Genomic DNA, 25,614 nt, shown 5'->3' with positions numbered 1-25,614 from the left:
TGTGCTAAGTAGAACAAAAACTACCTATAATGGAGGGCCTGAGTTGGGGAGAAGTGATAAAGGGACAAAAAAAGGGGTTATGGACCCACAAAATGCAAAAAAGGAAAAAATTTGAGTCAAAATAAAATGATGTGCTTTTATGTGATGGTTGACTAAGAGATATAATGAGAGGAATAAGAGGGAAACAGGATAAAAGGAAAATTTTTTTAAAAATTAAAAAATTACTATTGTATTTAGTGGAGCAAATACTAGATAAAATGGAGAGCCAGGGTTGGGAGCACTGCTAATGAATTAAAAAAGTGTAGTAAAAAACACCCAAAGCGCCACAAAGAAAAATTTGAGTCCCAAATAAAATATTTTTTTTGTGATTGAGGATTTTGAATGAGAGGAAAAGTAAAGGAGAAAAAGAGAAACATATAGAGGAAGAAAAACAGAAAGAGGAAAACAAAAAGAAGAAAAAAGAAAAAAGAACAAAAGGAGAGAGAAAGAGTTAAGGGTTTTGGAGTGCAACCCTGATAGAGAGAAAAGAAGAAGAAAGGAAAGATAATGAGAGATGTAACACTTATGGGTAGTATAGTTCAAGGAGAGGAAAGTGTAAAACTGGAAGAGAATTAAACGATCAAATTGGAAGAAGAAGAAAATAATCAAGACAAGAAGATAAGAGAAACAAACGAACAAATATAATAAATGCGATATGTTATAAAATCTATGGATTATTCTTGATTTTGAGAGGTTATCTTCTTGCTTTTTCTTTTCTCTCCCTCTTCATGGTCTGTGACTCTGCACCCTGGGTTCTGCCCCTGTGGCACGCTTAAGTAGAGGTTTGCAGTTGATAAGTCTCTATGACGATGTCATATATTAGGCTTCAGTCTCGTTGTCACTAGAGGCTCACTAGCATTTGCAGGCTCCGACAATGAGAGAGTCCGTTTTCCCGGAGCCTCTCTCCTAGTCTTTCTTTCCTGAATTAGCAGCCTCATGATCCAGCTATGGGGTTGCTGCTGCCTTTGCCTGGAGAGTTAGAGGCTCAAAGAGCTGGCAAATCCCCACTCTATCCCCAGTCAGCACAGGGCTCTGGGTAAGGCTCAATCAGTCAGAGCCACTAGCATAATCAGGCGGGGCTAGGAGCCAATTGTTTCCAAGTTGTCTTTCTATGCACCTCTAGGCATGTCTCGAATGCCTCAGCACTCTGTGGGACCACTTTCCCCAGGCTTTTGGCACTTTGTAACCTGTTTTGGCTAGGTAGAAGATGTCCTAGTTGCTGTTTGCAAAGCAGGATGACTTATAAGCTGCTAAATCCCTCTTTTTAATATATAGCCCTGAGTATGAAAGCTCTGTCAATCAGAGGTTGCCCCCACCCCTACGTGCATAGCATAACAAGAGGCACTAAAAAATATCACCCCTCTTGTCTTAGATCACTGATCTGAGAGAGATCTTGTCAGTTAGGGTCACGTAGGTCAGTTGGGAGGCAAGCAGACTATGGGTTAAGCTAATCCTTCATGGGTGTGTTAGCTTGTATGGCTGGGTGAGGCTCCCACCCATCTGGGGAAGTTCGAGCATAGGGAATCTCGCTTTCGCATGCCGCTCTTCAGGGCACAGGGTGACACTGAGACTCCAGTCTCAGCCCATGCAAAGGCCTCTGACTCTGCCCCTCTGTCCGGGAACACGGGTGTCCACTCCCAGGGCTCTAGGAGGAATCACTCGCCCACTATCTGCATGCACTGACCAGGAGATCAGGCGGATGGCTGTCCCAAGTGCCTTTCTTTGTCTGGATTTAGTGCAAGCATTAGCTTGTGTTGACTGGGTTGCCACAAGCACAGTTTTTCCTCGGCTTGGATGTCCATGCCACAGCCTGGCTCGGATGTTTGTGCTGCAGCCTGGTTCTTTTTACACTCTTTGCCTGACTTAGTTCCTATTCTCTCAGTTCCCAGTGAAAGCAGCCCTTACTTAGGTTAGTGAGGAAGGTGGAGTATTCCTTTCTCCATCTTTTCCTTCAGGGTTGATTATATATTTAGTCAATTTTTCACTTGATCATAACTTTGCGTTCAGTGCGGGACTTCTGGAGGCTCCAAGGATAGATTTTTCTGTCTCTGGTTGAAGATCTTGTTGAAATTTTGGGGAGATTTATCGGTATTGCTCCTTACAGCGCCATTTCTCTGATGTCACTACTCTGTTTGGTTATTTTCTTTTGCTTTTCTGTCAGTTGTTTTTCTTTGGTGGTATTTCAAACTCCTTTCTCCTATCCTTCTTTTTTTAACCTGTGTGTTTCAGTGGGTACTTACCATTAGGTTATTAAGAGAAAAACATTCATATTTACAAAAGTCTATTGTCTTATAAGTGTTTCTGTACTCCATCTTCCTTTGCTACTGCTGATTTTTATCCTCTCCCTTTTGTTATTGTTGTCATAGGTTATTATTTCTTTTATTGTGACCTTAATGAAGCTTTAACTTGTAGTTTTGATTTGTTTTGTACTTTGTATCTGGTTGAATAACCCCCATCATTATTTCCTGCAGTGGAGATTTTCAGGTGACAAATTCCATCAGCTTCTATATGTCTGCTAAAGTTTTTTATTTCTCCTTTATATTTGAAGGATAACTTTGATGGATATAGTATTCTTGACTGAGAATTCCTCCTTTTCAGTACTTTTAAAAATAATTTTAATTTATTGGGTTTACATAGATTCAAGTGTCTCACCAAATATATCTCCCCCCACCCCTGTGTTCCCCTCGGTTCTCCCCCTTTGCCCCCTCCCACCAATGCCTTTACCCCTTCCCTCTAGGATTTGCTGTCCTGTTCTCTATAATGTTGTGTTATGTATATAAAATTTCACTAATCTCTTTCTCTTCTCTGATCCCATCTTCTCTTCCAATTTCTCTCTGACTGCTTGCAAGATCTCCCTTTGATCTTGCCTCTAACTCTGTTCTGTTCCTTGGTTCATATTGTTCATTGGATTCCTCAAATGAGTGAGGTCATATGATATTTTTCTTTCTCTGATTTATTTCACTTAGCATAATAGTTTCCAGGTCCATCCATGTTGTTGCAAAAGGTAAGATTTCCTTCTTTGTCATGGCTGCATAATATTCCATTGTGTATATATACCACTGCTTTTTAATCCACTCATCCACTGAAGGACACTTGGGCTGTTTCCAGACCTTAACTATTGTAAACAATGCTGCAAGAAACATGGGGTACATTTCTTCTTTTGAATCAGTGATTTGGTATTCTTAGGATATATTCTTAAAAGTGGGATAGGTGGGTCAAAGGGCAGTTCCATTCTTAATTTTTTGAGGAATCTCCATACTGTTTTCTACAGTGGCTGCACTAGTCTGCATTCCCACCAGCAGTGCAAGAGGGTTCTCTATTCTCCACACCCTTTCCAGCACTTATTATGTGTTGTTTTGTTAATTAGCATCATTCTGAGAGATATGAAGTGGCATCTCATTGTGGTTTTAATTTGCATTTTTCTAATGATTAGTGATGCTGAACATTTTTTCATCTGACTATTGACCATCTGTATGTCCTCTTTGGAGAAGTGTCTCTTCATTTTTTTTGCCCATTTTTTGATTGGATTGGTTCTCTTTCTGGTGTTGAGTTTTAGAAGTTCTTTTTGAATTTTGGTTATTAACCCCTTATCATATGTATTGGCAAATATATTCTCCCATTGTGTGGGTTGTCTTTTTATGTTGTTAATGGTGTCTTTTGCTGTGCAAAACTTTTTAGTTTCATATAGTCCCATTTGTTCATCCTGTTCGTTATTTCACTTGCCCGTAGAGATAAACCAGCAAAAATATTGCTATGAGAGATATCGGAGAGTTGACTGCCTGTTTTCTTCCAAGATGTTTATGGTTTTGTGACTTACATTTAAATCTTTTATCCATTTTGAGTTTATTTTTGTGAATAGTGTAAGTTGGTGATCCAGTTTCATTTTTTTGGCAAGTACCTGTCCAATTTTCCCAACACCTTTTGTTAAAGAGACTGTCTTTACTCCATTGAATGCTCTTACCTCCTTTGTCAAATATCAATTGTCCATATAAGTGTGGGTTTATTTCTGGGTTTTCTCTTCTGTTCCATTGATCTGTCTGCCTGTTCTTATGCCAGTACCAAGCTGTTTTGAGTATAACAGTCTTGTAGTATAACTTGATATCAGGAAGTGTGATATCACTCACTTTATTTTTCTTTACCAAGATTGCTAAGGCTATTCATGTTCTTTTTTGGTTCTATATAAATTTTTGGAATATTTGTTCTATATCTTTGAAGTATGTCATTGGTTGGTGTTTTAATAGAAATTGCATTGAATTTATAGGTTGCTTTGGGTAACATAGACATTGTAATGATGCTTATTCTTTCTATCCATGAACACAGTGTATGCTTCCACTTGTTTGTATCCTCCTTGATTTTTTTATCAATGTTTTTAATTAATTATGATGTGTCTTGGTGTGGGCCTCTTTGGGTTAATTTTTATTGGGACTCTCTGTGCTTTTTGAGCTTATGTGACTTTTTCTTTCATCAATTTAAGGATGTTTTCAGCTATGATTTCTTCAATCAGATTCTCTATCCCTTGATCTTTCTCTTCTCCTCTAGAAACCCCTATGATGTGGATGTTATTTCTCTTTATGTTGTTACAGAGCTCTCTTAGAGTTTTTTCACTTTTTGAGCCTCTTTTATTTTTGCTGCTCTGCTTCTGTGCATTCATTTATCTTGTCCTCTAAATTGCTGATTCAATCCTCAGCTTTATAAATCCTGCTCTTAATTCCTTCTAGAGTGGTCTTTATTTCTGATATTGTATTTGTCATTTTTGATTAGTTCTTTTTTACTATTTCAGTGTCCCTTTTGATATTTCCTATCTATTTAGATGCTCATTATGTCTGTCTATTGTGGTTCTAAGATCTTTGTGCATCCTAACAATCATTATTTTAAACTGTGCATCCAGTAATTTGGTTATTTCCATCTTATTCAGATCTTTTTCTGGGGATTTCTCTTGTTGATTCATTTGGGTTGCATTTCTCTGCCTTCCCATTTTGTGTGTGTATAAGAAGGGTGTGGCCACAGGAGCCCAATGCATGTGGCCTCTGTGTTTCCTTGGTGTGGTCTGTTTGCAGGCCCACCACCCCCTCTGCCATGGCATCAGGCATTCAGGTTGCTGGTGCTGGTCCACCTCCTCCATGTTTGCTGCAGCTTCCCCCTCGCCTCTGTGGGCAGAACTGCATTTGCATGCTGGGGCTGCAAGCCTTGGCCAGCCCCCAGTTTCTGCTCTGCCCCCTCAGGCAAGACCATGCTTGCATGCTAAGGCAGCAAAACTCGGCCCTGCGGGTGGGTCTGCACTCTCCCAACCAGCTGCAAGCCTCAGCTGGTTCCCTGGCTCCTGCCTTGCTCCCACGGGCAGGACTGCAGGCAGGACTGCTCTTGCACACCCAGCCTGTAACTTCGGGTTGAACCACTTTTATGTGCCCCATCCGCATCCGCAGCCATCCCCCAGTTTCTGCCCCTGCTGGCTGGACTGTGCTCATGCCTTGTCTGTGCTCTGCAGCCAGCCCCCAGCTTTTGTCCTAACCAGTGGGACTGCGCTCACTCCTGAGCTGTGGCTGCAGCCAGCCCCCAGCTTCTGCCCCCCAGATTCCACCCCTGCCGACGGACCATGCTCCCACATCCAGCTGCTGCTCACCCTCTGGTGAGCCCTTAGCACTGTGGGGTTGGCGATGTAGCTCAGTCCTCAGCACTCAATACTCTATCCTTGATGGTTTCCTACTTCTAAGTGCTTCTTTTCTCTGACTGTAGCAGGAGAACTTGTTTGGCTGGCCACCTGTTTCACTTTGCTGATATTGCTGGTTCTAGGAAAATATTCACTTTAGATTTGGGGAGTGACTTAGCTTAGGGGTTATAGTGGCTGTCTCTCAAAGTGTTTCTCCCTGTGCCTCCTAGATTACACTCTCTTCCTGCTACTCTGGTCTTCTTAGCTCTCCCCATCCCCCAGAGCCCCGGGTGAGTAGTTGTGAAAGAGGTTTTCTGCAGTCTCTTTAAGACGAATCCTGGGTCTGAGAAATCTGTCTCTTTCTTGCAAACAGTATCCTGGCTTTTTTGAAGCTAAATACTGTCTGTACGCCTCTTCTGGCTCTGGGTCTGCAGGCTGGGGCTTTGGTCCTGGGGCCCAGGAACCTCCCTTCTCTGGGAAACTCCTCTCCCACCACATGAGTTACTCCAGGCTGCTGCTCACTCCCCGGAGCTGGACAGCCCTCTCCACGTTTTCGCTTTTCTTACCAGTCTCTGTGTAGCTTCTTTGGTGATCTTTGGTTATAGATTCCTCTCGGTTTAGCCCAAAGTTGGTTGTTTCAGATGATTGTTCTTAAAATTAAGTTGTAAGCCACTTTAGTTTTGGGAGGTGGAAGTTGGTACATCTGCCTACTCCATTGCCAACTTGCCGCCGCCCCCTTTGCTTTAGTACTTTGAATTTTTGTGTCCACTCACTTCTGTCTTGTACAGTTTCTTCTAAGAAGTCTGATGATAACCTAGTAGGCTTTCCTTTATATGTTATGTTCTTCTTTTCCCTAGCTGCCTTGAGGATTCTTTCTTTGTTATTGATTTATGACTATTTTATTACAATGTGCTTTTGAATAGTTCTTTTGGGTTGAGGTAACTCAGCATCTGTTTGCTTTTTGAATTTGAGGCCCTAACTCTTTCCATAGGCTTCAGAAATTCTCATCCATTATTTGTTTGAATAGGTTATTCATTCCTTTCTCTTCTTTTCTTCTTCTGATATATTCATTATTCTTATACAGTGGTACCTTGAGATATGAGTTTAAATCATTCTGTAACCGAGCTTGTAAGTCAGTCAACTCGTATATCAAACAAATTTCTCCCATTTAACATAACTGAAATAGATTTAATCTGTTCCAGCCCTGTGAAACATACACAAACCATCCTGAATTATGAAAAAAGACATGTTTTAATTAAGAAATACACATGTATATTTTACTAATGCATAACAAAATATATGAAATAAAAGAAAAAAATGTTATTTAATACTGTATTCTTACCTTGGAGACAGATGAGTGTGGCTAACAGAGGTGAATAGCAGAGGAGGAGGGAGGGAGGAAGGGATGCAGACACTGTAGACACGTAAACTAAAACTGCACTTTCTTAACACTAACTGTAAACTAAACTGCATTTTCTTTACTTTAAACAAAATTAAAACTGCACTTTCTTTAGTTAAAATGAAACCACAAAAACTTAATTGTAAAAAATGCACTTTCTTAACTTTAAACTTAACCTAAGCTTAACATTATATATTTTTTATTTAATCATCACCTGTTTTTGCCTTTTGGGCTGCACTTTTGGCACTTTCACTTGCAGGAGTTTTTTGTTTGTTTGTTTTTTGCATTTTACATTTTAATCAAACTCTATAGATCTGACTCATTTGATAACTGCTCATTTAGCATTTACCTATCGTTTCAGTGTAATTTAAATAATGTGTTATATCAAGGGTAGTCAACCTTTTTTTTTTAATAATTTTATTTTTTTAATGGGGCGACATCAATAAATCAGGATACATATATTTAAAGATAACATGTCCAGGTTATCTTGTCGTTCAATCATGTTGCATACCCATCACCCAAAGTCAGATTGTCCTCTGTCACCTTCTATCTAGTTTTCTTTGTGCCCGTCCCCCTCCCCCTTTCCCTCTCCCTCTCCCCCCTCCCCCATAACCACCACACTCTTATCAATGTCTCTTGGTCTCACTTTTATGTCCCACCTACGTATGGAATAATGCAGTTCTTGTTTTTTTCTGATTTATTTATTTCACTCAGTATAATGTTATCAAGGTCCATCCATGTTGTTGTAAATGATCTGATGTCATCATTTCTTATGGCTGAGTAGTATTCCATAGTGTATATGTGCCACATCTTCTTTATCCAGTCATCTATTGAAGGGATTTTTGGTTGTTTCCATGTCCTGGCCACTGTGAACAATGCTGCAATGAACATGGGGCTGCATGTATCTTTATGTATCAATGTTTCTGAGTTTTGGGGGTATATACCCAGTAGAGGGATTGCTGGGTCATAAGGTAGTTCTATTTTCAGTTTTTTTGAGGAACCACCATACTTTCTTCTATAATGGTTGTACTACTTTACATTCCCACCAACAGTGAATGAGGGTTCCTTTTTCTCCACAGCCTCTCCAATATTTGTTATTACCTGTCTTGTTAATAATAGCTAATCTAACAGGTGTGAGGTGGTATCTCATTGCAGTTTTGATTTCACTTGCAGGAGTTTTGAATAAAAATCTATCCAAAGAGGTTTGCTTTTGCCTGACTTTTAAAATGTTACAGAAATATCACAAACAAGTGTCATTAAAAAGTGCTGAAGCATGACCAATTGAAACTTTTTCTCATATCTTGGAATTTTGCTTGGATCTCAAACAAAAATACAGACTGAGTCGCAGCTTGTATCTTAAAAAAAAAAATCGTATGTTGATCTGCTCGTATCTTAAGGTACCACTGTATTCTTTTTCTGATGGAGTCAGTCAATTCTTGTAGAGCTCTCTCAGTTTTTTTTAAATTCATGAGTCTTTCTTTTCTTCTCTCTGTAGCATCTCTTGTTGCCTTCTTGATGTCACTGATTCTTTCCTCTGTCTGGCTTGTTTTATTAGCTAAACTTGCTATCTCAGTCTTTAATTCATGTATTGAGTTCTTCATCTCTGTTTTTATAGTTTCAATCTCCTTGGTGAGCTCAATAAGTTGCCTATTTGTGTCTTCTTGCAGCTCATTAAGTATTTTCAGAACTTCATGTTTGAATTCTTTATCATTTAACTCCAAGTTTTTCATGTGGTTGAGATATTTTCTGGAGATATTTTTTTTTTTTTCTGAACTATGTCTCTGTCTTGTATAGCCATTGTATTCAATTTCTTATTCTCTGATGGCATTTAAGAGTAGTATTTTTAAGAACCCTAACAAAAAAACCCTAAAAATATTTAAAATAAAAAATACAATAAAAAATTTAAAAACATGAAAAGTGAAAAAGAAAAACCACAGGATCAAAAACAAAAAATAATCTAAAACAACTAATACACCCACAAAGAATAAGAATAAAAAATATAAAAATTAAAATGATGTCCAAAAGATAAAAAAAGGAAGAAATGAAAAGAAAAGAAAAATTAAATTTTGGTTTTGAGAGGTTTCTTTCAGTAGGTGTTGCTATATTGCAAGTTTTAGTTCTTTGAAATTTCTGAGCTATCCTCTGGTGAGATGTTGTCGCAATGATGTAGGCAGGCACAGTTGCGTTGGTGGCTGGGGCATGATTTGAGGGCTTCGTGTCTTCAGCTTTCTATCTTTATAGCTCTAGTAATGGCAATCTTAGGCTTCCAGGTGCTTCTCCTCATGTCTCAACAGACTTGGGGACTAGAGGCTGAGCACTTCTGATCTTTGGAAGAGAAGTGGCTCTGGAAAGCTAGCTGTGGGGTCTATCTCTGCCATTTTTTGTACTGTGAGGTGAGGACGGCAGGATCTGGGAGGGTGGGAGCTGCACTTTAAGTTTTCTCTGTCTCTGCCAAGTGTAGGCTGCAGGCAGACTGCAGGAACTCTGACCATGACCCTACACTCTGGCAGCTTTGATTTAGTTTCTTCCCCTCTGCCCCTTTACCTCACTGGTCTTCCCAGCAGAAGGAGACTCAGTCACTCTGGTTTTCCCTCTCTCCTTATGCCTCAGACAAAATCCAAACAGCCTGAGCTTCATTCCTCCCTGTAGTCCAGCAGAGAAAAAAAAACCCAGTCACTCTAGGCTTGTCTCTTCTCCAGAGTCTACCACAAATGCATTTTATCTTCCACACCCCCCTTTCAACCCACCCACCTTTAGTCCATTCAGTGAGTGGATCTTTTGGGCATGCTTGTGTGCCCAACCGAGGTTCCTTCACTACATTATTGTTGTTCAATTTGTTGAAATTTCAAGGGGAGAATTCAGGAATATCTCTCACACTGCCATTATTCTGACGTCACTCCAGTTTTTGTGTATTATAAGTAAAACTGTTAAAAACATTTACCTACAAGACTTTGTGTGAGCATAAATTTTTATCTTTCTTAGCTAAACCTAAGAGTAGAATTACTAGATTGTATGGTAATTTCATATTTTCTTTTTAAAGAAACTACTAAACTTTTTGCATAGTGATATATCATTTTATATTCCCTTCAGCAAAGTATGAGAGTTATAATTATTCCATATCATCACAAATACTTAGTATTGTCAGTGTTTGGTTTTCAACAGTTTTTATTGTTAATTTTAGCCATTTGAAGGGGTATGCAATAGTATCTCACATTACTTTTAATTTGTATTTTCCTGATACTAATGATGTTGCATCTTTCATGTCTTTTTCTCTTGTAAAGAGTCTGTTCAAATCTTTAACCTATTTTTGCAATGAGAATTTTATCTTCTTATTGATGAGTTGTGTTCTTTTTTTATATTCTGGATACAAATTTTGTCAGATATGTGTATTGCAAATATTATCTTTTAGTTTGTGCCTTTTGAAGAGCAGAAATTTTATATTTTGATCAAGTTCATTTTATTGATTTTTTTCCTTTTATGCTTACTTGCTTTTATGGTTCTATAGAGGTGATCTTATCATACCAAAACATCACAAAAATTTTTCTCCTGCATTTTCTTTTGAAAGTTTTAGTTTTAGATTTTATGTCTGGGTTTATAACTTATTTGCAGTTAAGTTTGTGATTTATATGCAATAAGTGTGATAGTTCATTTATTTCCCCCAGATGAATATCTGATTGTTCCAGCAGCATTTAAAACAAGTTAGCACCTATAATACAAATTAATTGAACATAACAATTTTTCACCTTTAGTTGGATTGATTAGTGGGTTCTTTATTCTATTAGTCTAATAATCTAAATGTTTATATTTACATCAAAACCACACTGTCTCAATTACTGTAGTTTTGTACATAATACATCTTGAAACCAAGTAGTAAAAACCTTCAACTTTGTCCTTTTTAAAAATTCTTTTGGTTATTCTAAGTCCTCTAATTTTTCATATAAATTGTAGAATCATCTTGTCAGTATTACAAACAATCCTGCTAGGGTTTTGATTGTAATTATATTGAATCTATACATCAAGTTTAGGAGAATTGACATGTTAATAATATCAAATCGTCTCATTCACAACATTCTATATCTATCTATACAAATAATTAAATGGTTTTTAATTCTTTAAGTACCAAACTTTTCAGCTTTAACCAAAGCCATTTTCTTCTCAATGTATCTAGTAGTTTTTCTCTATTCAGAACAAAGCCCTACTATGCTGACTTTCTGCTGGTTATAGTTATATGCTCTGGGAAAGGAACTTTTCTCCTTGCATATTTTTATTCCTCTGCTTTAAGAGGTAGCCCACCATACAAAATTTCTGGGTTGTTCTTTGTTTTTTTTTTACACTGTATACCCTCTGACTTTGAGTTTCATACAAAACTATTTATGAGTGAAATAACATAGTACCTAGTGCTTGCTTTGCAATCATACAGTGTGTGGTGAAAAAGTAGATAGAGGCATAAACAAAATTGAAAACAGCTGTTCAAGATGAGTACTGGGTACATGGGAGTTTATTATATCAATACTTCTCACTCTACTTTTGCTGTTTAGATTTTTTTCATAATTAAAAGTTTAAAAAGAAAGAGCCTGTGTTAATACAAGAACCAGGATAGGTCTCTGTTTTCCTTCTATTTTTTTTTTTTTTTTTTCATTTTTCTGAAGCTGGAAACAGGGAGAGACAGTCAGACAGACTCCCGCATGCGCCCGACCAGGATCCACCCGGCACGCCCACCAGGGGCGACGCTCTGCCCACCAGGGGGCGATGCTCTGCCCCTCCGGGGCGTCGCCATGTTGCGACCAGAGCCACTCTAGCGCCTGGGGCAGAGGCCAAGGAGCCATCCCCAGCGCCCGGGCCATCTTTGCTCCAATGGAGCCTTGGCTGCGGGAGGGGAAGAGAGAGACAGAGAGGAAAGCGCGGCGGAGGGGTGGAGAAGCAAATGGGCGCTTCTCCTGTGTGCCCTGGCCGGGAATCGAACCCGGGTCCTCCGCACGCTAGGCCGATGCTCTACCGCTGAGCCAACCGGCCAGGGCTGTTTTCCTTCTATTATTGAGCTTATTTTACATTCACATCCTAAAAATGTGTGTATGTGGGGTGACTTTCTTTCTACACAGATGGTATCATCCACATCCCAGACATAAGACTTTGGGTTCTGGTCATGCTGCTCTTCCCAAAGCATGGCTGAAAGAAGTGAATTCTCATCCTACTTGACCTCCCAGACCATTAGATAGCACTGATCATTCAGTTTTTTCTTTCTTTCTCATCATGTATATTTGTTTCACCTTTAGCCTTTCTGACTCCCTCTGTTTTCTCTAGTGGTAGTACCTGACTTAGTCCTTGGTCTCCTTTTCCTATTCACACCTTTAATTATTGATCTTCCCAATTTCACGGTTTCAACTACCATTTTGTTCTTTCACTTGCTCTTTTACCCTGTTCTGGCCATTTGACTTGGAATCTATGTTGATTTGTTAGATTTGCAGAGTATTAATTTGTTCAGTTGTTCTACAAATATTTTTAGATCTTTCACTATGCACCAGATACTAGGATGAACATAGAGGATAAAGAACTGAATAAGCCATAATCCTTTTCTTAGAAATTTCACAATAATGTGCTAAATGTTCCTCAATTTGTTTCTCAAGCTCTGATCTCTTTCTTAAGATCTAGGTAGATGAAATTGCCAACTGAGTGATAGCTCTTCAAAGCTAGCACATCAAAAATCAGTCTAACTTTGCCTCTACCCACGTTTTTCTCACCATTTCTGTTGGTGGCTTTAGTACTCCAGCACTTAATTATCTTCCTTCTTTTCTTCACCTTGCCAGCCTTAATTGTGACCCTTTTCCTGTACTTACCTTATGCTTTTGTCAACAGCTATGTCCTAAACACACTGCAAACCCTTTCTAGCCATTTGATAGCAAAAAGCTTTACTCTTAAAAATGTTTCCTGATATTTATTCTGGTAAAATGTTAAAATGCAGCCTGACCAGATGGTGATATGCCCTGGTCTGCAAACTGCAGCTCACGAGCCACATGCAGCTCTTTGGCCCCTTGACTATGGCTCTTCCACAAAATACCAGTGCGGGTGCTACCTCTATAAGGAATGTACCTACCTATTTAGTTTAAGTTTAAAAAATTTGGCTCTCAAAAAAAATTTCAATAATTGTATGGTTGATATTTGGCTTTGTTGACTAATGAGTTTGTCAACCACTGGATTAGAATGTTGGCCTGGGATGCTGAGGACCCAGGTTTGAATGTCACTGGCTTGAAGCCCAAAGTCATTGAACAGGAGTCATTGGCTTGGCTGTAGCTCCCCCTGCTTCCATCAAGTCACATATGAGAAGGCAGTCAATGAACAACTAAGGTGATGAAACAAAGAATTGATGCTTCTCACCTCTTGCCCTTTTTATCTGTCTCTTTCTCTCTCTTGCCGAAAAAAGTGAGAATGCACATTGTAACAATATTAACTTTTTTTGAGAGAGAGAGAGAGAGAGAGAGAGAGATAGTGAGAGACAGGAATGGAGAGAGAGGGAGGAGAGAATATGAAAAGCATCAACTCATAGATGCTTTCACTTTAGCTGTGCGCTGATTGCTTCTCCTACATGCCTTGACCAGAGATCAGACCTTAATGTCCCCTTGCTCAAGCCAATGACCTTGGACTTTTCATGCTAGTGACCTTTGGGCTTAAGCTGATGACATTTGGGATTGTGTAAATGATACCCTGCTCAAGTCAGCAATCCTGGCTCAAGTTGATGAACCTGCACTCAGAGCTGGCCATCTTGGGGTTTTGAATTAGCAACCTGTTCCAGGTTGATGCTTTATCCACTGCATCACCACTAGTCAGGCTTTCTTTTATTTTCTTTCTTTTTTTGTTGAACAGTATTATTTTTTTAATATTAATTTTTTTTATTAATTGATTTCAGCAAGAGAGGAAGAAAAAGAGAGCAAGAGAGAGAGACAGAAACATCAAGCTGGTCCTGTATGTGCCCTGACCAGGGAGCGAACCAGCAACCTCTGTGCTTTAGGTCAATGCTCTAACCAGTGGAGCTATCCAGCCAGGGCTGAATATTAACTTTTATTTAGCAACTCCTATTCCTACCTTACATGCATTTTCTTAATTAATCTTTTATTTATGGCTATCTGAGGAAGATGTGTTATCATTGCATTTTATATGTGTTAAAATCCAGTGACTTGCCTAAGATTTCACTATAGATAAGGGCCACGGCAAAGAAAATAGTTTGACCAGTTTCCAACTATGGATCCTTTTCACTGCTTTTTGCTTCTGAGGTCAATTCTTTTCAGCATCTCTCAGTAGCATTTCCCAAATGATTTTCCTTGAGATGGTGGTAATCGATGCTATTTTTGAAAAAGAGTTCTATGGACATGAATTTGAGAAATGAAAAAAAGTTTAAATGTTTTATTTTCTACTAGTATTCTCTGGCTCTTCAATATGCTAATGTCACTGTGACTGCATAATGCATAGTTATTTTATGTGTCATTTTTAAAAAGGTAGTTAACCAGAATACTATTGCTTTACAGCCTCTCTTAAGACTTGTTTTCTCTAAAATAAATCTGAGGAAAAGTCATGCTAGCAAAAGAGAACTTTTGATCACAGTATTAGTTCCTCTCCTCTTAATTTCACTTTCTAGGGAAAATCTTAACTATAACATTCTTTTGGTTGATTACTTAACAATAGGCTGTCATGAATTCAGTCATTGTCATTTCAACCCTCATTGAAATCTTTTCTTAAGCTCAGTCCAGCTGATGACTCACGGAGGCCTTCACCTCTGGCATATAGATAACTTGCTGAGTCCGTGTTAATAAGAGCTCCCACTTTGTAAACACTTACTAAATTCAAGAAACTGGGGCAAGTACTTTTATAAGCATTATCTCGTTTAATCCTCATATACCCTAGGGAGAAGGTATTAATATCACCTCTATTTCACAAATGGGAAAATAAAGGCTCAGTAGCACATGCACATCCACAAACATGCATTGGCTGCAGTGACAAGCTTGAATCTCATACTCATCTTCCCCTGATCCAGAGCCCATACTCTTAGACCCATACTCTTGTGTTCTGACCCATTATCAAAATAGTTAAAAATAGATGAGTCTGATTAAATGACTTGAAAAATATAACAAGGCACTTAATAATATTTATGGCTGCATTCTCAGCTCCTAGCACAGTGTCTAGCATGTAAAAACACCTTAAGAAATCCTTGTTGAACAGAAATTGAACTGAATAGCAGTGAAGAGCCTTACAAGGAAGAATAGAAACAATGGAGCTAACTTGAAGAAAAGCATCAATTAAACAATATAGTCTCTTAACTGCAAGCATGTGAAGAAAAATTACATCACTCCTTGGAATTTCTGGAATGATATTGAGAGCTATTTCTTTCACCAGGTCATCACTTTCTTGTTGAGTTAGAGAACTAGTTGCCTCAGGTGGGCGATCATCATCTCCACTCGTTGTTGCTGCTCTATTATTACACATTGCAGTTGCAGCAGCTATGAATTAGGCATACTTACACAATCTTGAGTGTCCTGAAGGAGAATTGCCTGTCAGACATATATCAACTACTCGCCTGCCCAATGATTAGATTTAAAATTAGACACTTGAGCAATAAAGACAGAGGTTTTATAAGTTAAGTTCAAAAAAGAAGATGGAAAAATCACTTTTCTAGTAACATTCAATTACCAGAGAGACAAATTACCAATGTTATGATAACATTTTCAAAAGGAAGTGCACAGGTGTATTTAGCTGAGTTTCTTACAGCAAGATAAGATAAAGATAATGAAATATATGTATTATGGGTGATGAGTAGAGAAAGAAATAGTAGTTATCTAAGAATATAAGTGGTGAAAATAGCCAAAGAAGGAAAGAATTGAGTGACCCAAGAATTAAACAATTAGGAAAAACAGAAGGTGATATATCCTTTTTTGATTCTAATAATAAGCTTAGCCAGATGACCACGTGATTCAACAAAATGGGGTTCCCAGGAATTTTTTGGAAGTTGAAGGTCTAGAACACCTCTTTACTTCCTTTCAATGCTCTTTGTGCTGATGATATCTAAAGAGTGTTCTGCTGACTCCATTCCCATTCACGTGGCCATTAATATAAATGACAGGGTGTATAGTGATCCTTTTTCATTGTGGGAACATCTGTAAAATGTTTCATTTTTACTTATTGACTTTATTTTACCCAACTCTTTCTTGATAGGATTTGAGAAAATACATGATATACACTAAGGCCAGTGAAACCAAGTGACTCTTTTTCATGCAGGTCTCAGCTCCTAGCATAACCTGAAACATGGTAAGCACTTAAAAAAAATGCATGTTCAAGGAATAAATAAAGGAAATGATTAAAAGGAAATCTGGTTGACAGAACCATTACTATATTTTGGTTCAAAATCTTTTTTTCCCCCAAATTATTTCTTAGAAGGTTTGCATGCTCTAACCCACATAACCTTTTATAATCTAATATCAAGAGTAATTATTGGATTTATGGAACTTATATCTCCATAGTTGAGGCCTGGAAATATATGTATTTTAAGAACTAAGAAAAACTTTAAAACCACTACCCTATCTTTTGCTATGTAGAGAAACTTAGGTCTAGAGAGGGACCAGCTGATGAGACCTAGGCCCCAGAGTTCAGAGTTCCAGCAGAGGAAGGACAGAGACATTTATCTACTTCTCACTGCTCCTTTGGACCCTTCCACATTTTCCCTTGGTACTTGCTTTTTGATTACTAGCATACATTCATTAATTATTTGATCCTGCTTCTAGGTATACAAATATAGTCTATATGACCTTGGCCAAGTTACTTCACTCCTTTAAACTGCCCTTTCCATTTCTATAAAAACTGGACAACAATGACACCCTCCCTGTGTTACTGTGTACTATGAACTGAATATTTGTGTCTCTTCAAAAATCATATGTTGAGGTTCTAACTTCCAATATGATAGTATTTGGAGATGGGGCCTTTGGAGGTAATTCAGTTTTGGATGAGTTTATGAGAGTGGAGTCCTCATGATGGGATTAATGCCCTTATAAAGAAATGAAGATAATAGAGCTCTTTATCTCTCTTCCGTTTGAGAATACAGCAAGGAGGTGGTAGTCTGCAAGGCAGGAGGAGAGCCCTCACCAAGAACCCAACCATACTAACACCCTGATCTGTCACTTCCAGCCTCAAGAACTATGAGAAATAAAATATCTATTGTTTAAGCCATGCAGTCTATGGTAGTTTTACTGTAGCAGCCTGTGCTGACTAATATACCATGAAGGGCACATGAGGACATGAGGTCACAAGAGATAGTACCTGACATTTATTAGATGTTCAGTAATTATTATTTCCTTCCTTATGAGTTATTCTAAAAAGGGCAATGTCTCCATTTCCTGTGAAAATATCTACCACCCAACTCTGTGAGATGGCAGATCAGGACTCAAATTGCCACAAGAGGGTAGAAGTCCAGCATATGTGCATGACAGGGCTTCAAGAAACAGTCTGGTTAAAGGGGGAAAATTTCTAGGGGATTTGTCTTGAAAATGCAGAGCAAGATGTTTGCTTGTGTTTAGACTGGGTGGCTTGAAGGATACCAGTAGAGACTAACGGCCACCTTCCTCCCAATCATCCCTTAGTACTGTCACTGATGGTAGAGACGCTAACACCAGAGTTCTGTCATTCAAGTCTCTGCCTGCCTTGTTTTGACTCCATTAAAGCCAATCAATAAGTGTACTCCAGGATGGGTAATCTTTGACTTGGAGATAGTTGTAATACAGTTTCATTCACTCATTCCTTTATTCATTCAATAAGCAATCAGGGCACACCTATATTGAAGAAACTGTTCTTCAAAAAACTCAGGGTGTATTCTGGGAGTTACCTCTGGATTCTAGAACCTGTGCTCTGGCTCCATTCTATTACCCTAGACATTACTCTTGTTTCATGAAACATTACAAGCTGTTTACTGTAAAGCAACCTTCTATTTATTAATCGTTCAGTGCTGGCCTGGATTCTAGCCTCTAATTAATAGTGGAAGTGACATTTTAAGACCCAATTCCACAGTCACTTCTGAGGGTAAGCACTTCCACCACCTTCTCCTATCTTGATCAAGTAGTCATTTTCTGAAGGAAACAATGGGTTTCTTCTTTTTTTTTTTTTTTTTCTGAAGCTGAAAACAGGGAGAGACAGACAGACTCCCGCATGCGCCCGACCGGGATCCACCCAGCACGCCCACCATGGGGCGATGCTCTGCCCACCAGGGGGCGGTGCTCTGCCCATCCTGGGCGTCGCCATGTTGCGACCAGAGCCACTCTAGCGCCTGAGGCAGAGGCCACAGAGCTATCCCCAGCGCCCGGGCCATCTTTGCTCCAATGGAGCCTTGGCTGCGGGAGGGGAAGAGAGAGACAGAGAGGAAGGCGCGGCGGAGGGGTGGAGAAGCAAATGGGCGCTTCTCCTATGTGCCCTGGCTGGGAATCGAACCCGGGTCCTCCGCACGCTAGGCCGACGCTCTACCGCTGAGCCAACCGGCCAGGGCCTGGGTTTCTTCTTTAATTCAAAGTCACTAGCATATTTCAATGTCAATTCATTTAAACATATTTATTGGGTGCCAGGAACAATACAGAGACATATTAGCATCTCCACCTTCCCGAGCTTGTGTGTAAATGAATACTCCTTGACAAATCCTTTGGAGTCGGTGGGGAGAAAGGGTTGGATTTCTGTTCAGCATGAGATGAGAACGTCTATCAGTCAGTCATTACTACCTTAAATGCCAGCTTAGGTTGTTCTAGAGAGATACTTTTCCATTATACTTTTAACTGAAATAAGGGAAACCCCATTTCTGCTATTGGGAACAGGGCCACTTTCTTGTGCAAGTACTCCGGGGAAGCAGAGTTAGGTTTGGGTAATTTTGAACTGAGCAGGCGCCTTCTCCAGCGCCCAGAAACGTCCCTGAGTGGTGTGGTCAGACTCAGTCCAGTTGTCTCTGCCGCCCGTGTGTGATGTCCCTGGAGGCCGCTAGAGGGAGATGAGCGCCTGAGACAGCAGCGGAGTAGGAGACGCCGCTGGGGCGATCCTGGCCGCGGGGCCCGTTCCAGGCGGACGTAGAATCCCCTGGAAAACAGAAAATGTGAAAATACAGTTAAGTTAGAAATAGGGTTTCCATATAAAATACAGGACCCTAGTTAAGTGTGAATTTAAGATAAACAGCAAATACAAATATTAAATCAGTCATTATTATTTATCTGAAATTCACATTTAACTGGGTGCCTTGTACTTCTCTTCGCTAAATCTAGCAACTCTGACTGAAGACCAGAGGGACGCTGGAAAGACTGAAAGCTGTTGTTGGAGATGGGGGCGGGAAAAACAGTTGTCACTACCTACTGGCTACTTGAATCTAAGACAGTTTTCTATCCCTTAGACTGGAAGAGGTTATTCTCTTCACAGTTGGCAGAAAAACAGTGATACAGCCTGAGGCCCTGGCTGGGAGAGGCGGGGGGAGTGGTCCTCCACCTTGAAACACCTCCTCCGTTATTAACAAGGGCAAATGCATCATCAAAATCCTTCTTGTGTTTAGGAAGTTCTCCTGAAGATGTGAATATCTGTGTGTGTGTGTGTGTGTGTGTGTGTGTGTGTGTGTGTGAATATCTTTTTAAGAGAATGTCTTAGCTCAAACTTGCGTACTAAGGGCTTAAACGACAAACAGTTCTCCCAGTTCTGAAGGCTGGAAGCCAGAGGTCAGGGTGCCAGCATGGCTGGGTTCTTGGGGAGGGTCCTCTTCCTGGTTTGCAGATGGCCAAACATCTTCTCCACATCCCTTCATAAGGGTACCAATCCCATCATGGGTGCTCTGTGTTCATGATCTCATACAAACCTAATTACCTCCTAAAGGCCCCACCTCTAAATGGCATCACTTTGGGGTTAGGCTTCAACATAGGAATTGGGGTTAGGACACAAACATTCAATCTGTAGCAGAGGAGAATATAGCTTTGGCAATGAATATTTCCAGAAAGGTTGCTTGCAGCTTGTGGGGAACCAGTTCCAGACCAGAAAAACAAACAGATTAAAAGCCCAGAGTACCAAGTAATAGGCAAAAGACGAAATGAGGTGTCAAGACAAAGAAGGGGACTGGGGTTACAATTGCTACGTTCCTGGGTAACAATATTGTCCAGGGCAGTAACCTTTTCAGAGGGTGCATTAAGAATCTGAACAGGCAGTTCACATCAGGTTAGCAAAGTAACCTAAAATGCATGACCACGATTGCTTTTCATTGGCAGTAACGATATTCTCAGATAGAATAAACTCCATCAACCTCAAGGAACATTTTTATTTCTCTCGGCAGTAGAAACAGAGTTCTCATGTCTTTTGCATCCTAGTAAAGTTGAAAGTAGTCACAAAAGGTTTGTTCTCATCATTACTAAGCTGCCTCTCCAAACTTTTCATCTTGTGCACTTTTCCTGTTCAGAGTCGAAAAAGGTACATGGAACACTGAGAAGGTTCTTTGACCAAATATCTTCAGGAGAATCTTAAAAGAAAACATTCCTCCTTTGTTTTCCACCCCCACTCCTCCCAAGGTTAAAATCAAGCAAAGAATTCCTAATTGCTGGGAGAAGCTGCTTTAACACTGAAAGGACCTTTAAATCACTGACCTTGAAGATACAGCACTCACTATTCTGCAGTACTGGAAGCAGAGGGGGGTTTTTTTGTTTGTTTTTTGTTTTTGTTTTTGTATACTGCTGATGTTAATATTAAATTAAATCAGCAGAGGGCACAATTTCTTCACAATGTGCGAAGCTTCATTTTTTTCATTAGAAAGAAAAATGCCTAAGCTGTTTCTTTGTGCTGTTTTGAATTGGCATTATCCTTTAATCCAAATATCAAAATGTCATGCACATACTCATTTTCCACAGAAAAAGGCAAACTAAGCCATCCAAAAGGGGGTTCATGCACTTACTGGCAGTGCCCTGCTAATAATATCATTTCTGCATCAATAATATAATTTATTTTCAAAAATAATCATAGAGCAGGTATATCCAGGACCATAAATGCAAACACAAAGATGAACCTATTGCCCATATTTATTTAAAGTTTCTCCTTAGAAACTTCCAGCCTGATAGCAAACCCCATTTTCTGGGCCTCTAGAAAATTAGTAGGAAGATTTCACCTATTGATTTCATCAAGAATTGTGGCAGTTATTTGTAGGGGCTGTGTTTTGTAGCTGTCTTGCACATCTTGAATCAGCTTGTTCATAATACCTCAAAGTCAGACCTATTGTTTTCTGTTTTATTTTTTTGATTTGTTAAAAAGGAATGGAAATCTCCTATCATTCCCATATGTGCAACATGCAATGATCTGGTAATGCCTAGCTGTCAAACTTCTTCATTTGTACTTGGCCCTGAATCAGTGATATATTGGAATAATCACTTTAGTTCTTGGGGCATTTATTTTACTATCTTTGAAAACAAACAGTTTTTACCTATCACAGGAATATTGGAAAGATTCCAAACATCTCATCACTAAAGGGTTACCAGGAATTCTTTCTTTCTTTTTTTTTTTTTTTTTTTGGAAAATTAAAGTTAACAGGGAGACATTGATCCACAAGAGTACATAGGTTTCAGGTAAACATTTCTATAGTATTTAAGCAGTTGATTATGTTGTATACCCATCACTCCAAGTCAAATCATTATCCATCACTTTATATTTGTCCCTCTTTAAGCCCTTTCCCTAACCCTCCCTCTCACCCACATCTCCCTGGCCCTGGTAACCACTTCACTTTTACCTATGCCCATGAATCTCAGTTTTGTATCTCACCTATCTGTTAAATCATAGTTTTTAGCTTTTTCTGATTTGCTTATTTCACTCACTATAACGTTCTCAGGGTTCATCCATGTTGTTGTAAATGGCACTATGTCATAATTTCTTATGGGTAAGTAGTATTCCATTGTATAGATGAGCCACAATTCTTTATCCAATCTTCTATAGAGGGATACTTTGTTTGTGTGTCTTGGGCACTGTGAATAATGCTGCAATAAACATGGGGGTGTATGTGTCTTTATGTATTAATGTCTTAGAGTTTTGGGGGTAGATACCCAGTTGAGGGATTGCTGGGTCATATGGTAGTTCTATTCTTAATTTTTTGAGGAATCACCATACTTTCTTCCATAATGGTTGTACCAATTTGCATTCCCACCAGCAGTGAATGAGGGTTCCTTTTTCTCCACAGCCTCTTCAAACCTTGTTATTACCTGTCTTGTTGATAATAGCCAATCTAACAGGTGTGAGGTGGTATCTCATTGTAGTTTTAATTTGCATTTCTCGAATAGCTAGTGAAGATGAGCATCTTTTCATATATCTGTTGGCCATTTGTGTGTCTTCTTGGGGGAAGTGTCTGTTCAGGCCCTCTCCCCATTTGTTAATTGGATTGCTTCCATGTTTATTGCTGAGCTTTGTGAGGTCTTTATATATATTTTTTGGAAATTAATCTCTTATTGGAACTGTTGTTTGTAAATATCATCTCCCATTCAGTTGGTTGCCTCTTTGTTTTGTTGTCAATTTCTTTTGCTGTGCAGAAGTTTTTTAGTTTGATATAGTCCCATTTGTTTATTTTTTGCCTTGACTTCCCTTGCCTTTGGGGTCAAATTCATAAATTGTTCTCTACGGCCAATGTCCATAAATTTAGTATCTATGTTTTATTCTATGTAATCTATTGTTTCAGATCTTATATTTAGGACTTTGATCCATATTTAATTAATTTTTGTGTAGGGGGACAAGCTGTAGTCAAGTTTTATTCTTTTGCATGTGGCTTGCCTATTTTCCCAGCACTATTTATTGAAGAGGCTTTCTTTTCTCCATTGTGTGTTTTCAGCTCCTTTGTCAAAGATGATTTGTCCATATATATGTGGTTTTATTTGTTGGCTCTTGATTCTATTCCATTGGTCTGTATGTCTGTTTTTTGGCCAATACCATGCTGTTTTGATTATTATGGCTCTATAATATAATTTAAAGTCAGGTAGTCTGATACCTCTGACTTCATTTCTTTTCTTCAGGATTGGTTTAGCTATTCAGGGTTTTTTATTGTTCCATACAAACCTGGAGATTTTTTGTTCCACTTTTTTAAAAATGTCATTGGAATTTCATCAGAAGCATTAAATTTGTATATTGTTTTTGGGTAATATGGCCATTTAAGTATGTTGATTCTTCCAATCTATGAATGTGAAATATTTTTTTCATTTCAATGTGTCTTTTTCAATTTCTTTTAATAATGTTTTGTGGTTTTCTATATATAAATCCTTTACATCCTTTGTTAAGTGTATTACTAGGTATTTTATTTTTTTGCTGTTGCAGTTGTAAAAGGGATTTTTTTTTTAGTTCATTTTCTGAGATTTCATTGTTGGCATATATGAATGCAATAGACTTTTTCATATTGATTTTGTATCCTGTGACCTTACTGTATTTGTTTATTGTTTCTAATAGTTTTTCAGTGGAGTCTTTGGGGTGATTTGTATATAGGATCATGTCATCTGCAAAAAGTGATACCTTTACTTCTTTCCTGATATGGATGCCTTTTATTTCTTTCTCTTGCCTGATTGCTCTGCCTAGAACCTCTAGCACTACATTGAATAGGAGTAGAGAGAATGGGCAGCCTTGTCTTGTTCTTGATTTTAGAGGATAAGCTTTCAATTTTTCACCATTTAGTATGACATTAGCTGATGGTTTGTCATGTTTGACCTTTATTGTATTGAGGTACTTTCCTTCTATATCTAATTTATTAAGTGTTTTAAACACAAAGAGTTGCTATATCTCATTAAATACCTTCACTGCATCTACTGATAGAATCACATGATTTTTGTTCTTTGTTTTATTGATATGGTGTATAACATTGATTGATTTACTTATATTGAACCCTTCTTGTGCTCCTGAAATGAATCCCACTTGATCATGATGTATTATTTTTTTAATGTGTTGTTGTATTTGATTTGCAAGTATTTTGTTTAGGATTTTTGCATCAGTATTCATTAGAAATATTGGTCTGTAGTTTGGTTTTTTATGTTGTCCTTGCCAGGTTTTGGTATCAGGGTTATGTTGGCCTCATAAAATGTGTTAGGAAGTATTGCTTCTTCTTCTATTGTTTGGAAGACTTTGAGAAGGATAGGAACCAAATCTTCTTTGAATGTTTGATAGAATTCACTAGTGTAGCTATCTGGCCCTGGACTTTTATTTTTGGGGAGGTTTTGATAGTTGTTTCTATTTCCTCCCGGCTTATGGGTCTTTTTAGGTTTTCCACTGCTTCATGACTCCGTCTAGGAGGATTGTATAGTTCTAGGAATTTATTTCTTCTAGATTGTTGAATTTGGTGGCATATAATTTTTCATAGTATTCTACTATGATCCTTTGTATATCTATGATATCAGTGGCAATTTCTTCTCTTTCATTTCAGATTTTGTTTATATGAGTATTTTCTCTTTTTTCCTCAGTGAGTCTAGCCAGGGGTTTGTCAATTTTATTGTTCTTTTCAAAGAATCAGCTCTTCGTTGCATTATTTTTTTCTATAATTTTTCTGTTCTTTATTTAATTCAGTTCTGCTCTAATTTTTACTATTTCCTTTCTTCTGCTGACTTTGGGTTGCCTTTTCCTTCTTTTTCTAGTTTCTTAAAGTGTGATGTTAGGTTGGGTTGTATATTTGAGATCTCTCTTGTTTCTTGATATATGCCTGTGATGATGTAAACTTTCCGTTTATTACTGCTTCTGCTGCATCCCAGAAATTTTGATATGTCATGTTGTCATTTTCATTTGTCTGAATATATCTTTTGATCTCTACTTTTATTTCTTTCTTGACCCAGTCATTTTTTAAAAGTATGTTGTTTAACTTCCACATTGTCATGGGTTTCTTTATTCCCTTTTTGCAGTTGACTTCTAATTTCAAATCCTTATGGTTAGAGAATATGCTTGGTATAATTTTGATCTTCTTGAATTTGTTGATGTTAGTTTTGTGGCCCAACATATGGTCTATTCTTTAGAATGTTCATGAACACTGGAGAAAAATGTTAATCTGAAGTTCTGGGATGAAATGTCCTCTAAAAGTCTATTATGTCTATTTGGTCTAGTATTTCTTTATTAATTTTTTTGTTATTGTATTTTTCCAGAGCTGGAAACGGGGAGGCAGTCAGACAGACTCCCACATGCACCCGACCGGGATCCACCCGGCATGCCCACCAGGGGGCGATGCTCTGCCCATCTGGGGCGTTGCTCTGTTGCAACCAGAGCCATTCTAGTGCCTGAGGCAAAGGCCATGGAGCCATCTTCAGTGCCCGGGCCAACTTTGCTCCAATGGAGCCTTGGCTGCGGGAAGGGAAGAGAGAGACAGAGAGGAAGGAGAGGGGGAGGAGTGGAGAAGCAGATGGGTGCTTCTCCTGTGTGCCCTGGCCGAGAATCGAACCTGGGACTCCTGCACACCAGGCCGACGCGCTACCACTGAGCCAACTGGCCAGGGCCTCTTTATTGATTTTTTGTTTGAATGATTGATCTGGAGCCATCAATGGTGTGTTGAGATCTCCAA

This window comes from Saccopteryx bilineata, chromosome 1 (genome assembly GCF_036850765.1).
Source record: "Saccopteryx bilineata isolate mSacBil1 chromosome 1, mSacBil1_pri_phased_curated, whole genome shotgun sequence".
In the NCBI taxonomy this organism is placed as follows: Eukaryota; Metazoa; Chordata; class Mammalia; order Chiroptera; family Emballonuridae; genus Saccopteryx; species Saccopteryx bilineata.
This window is presented reverse-complemented; position numbering follows the sequence as displayed.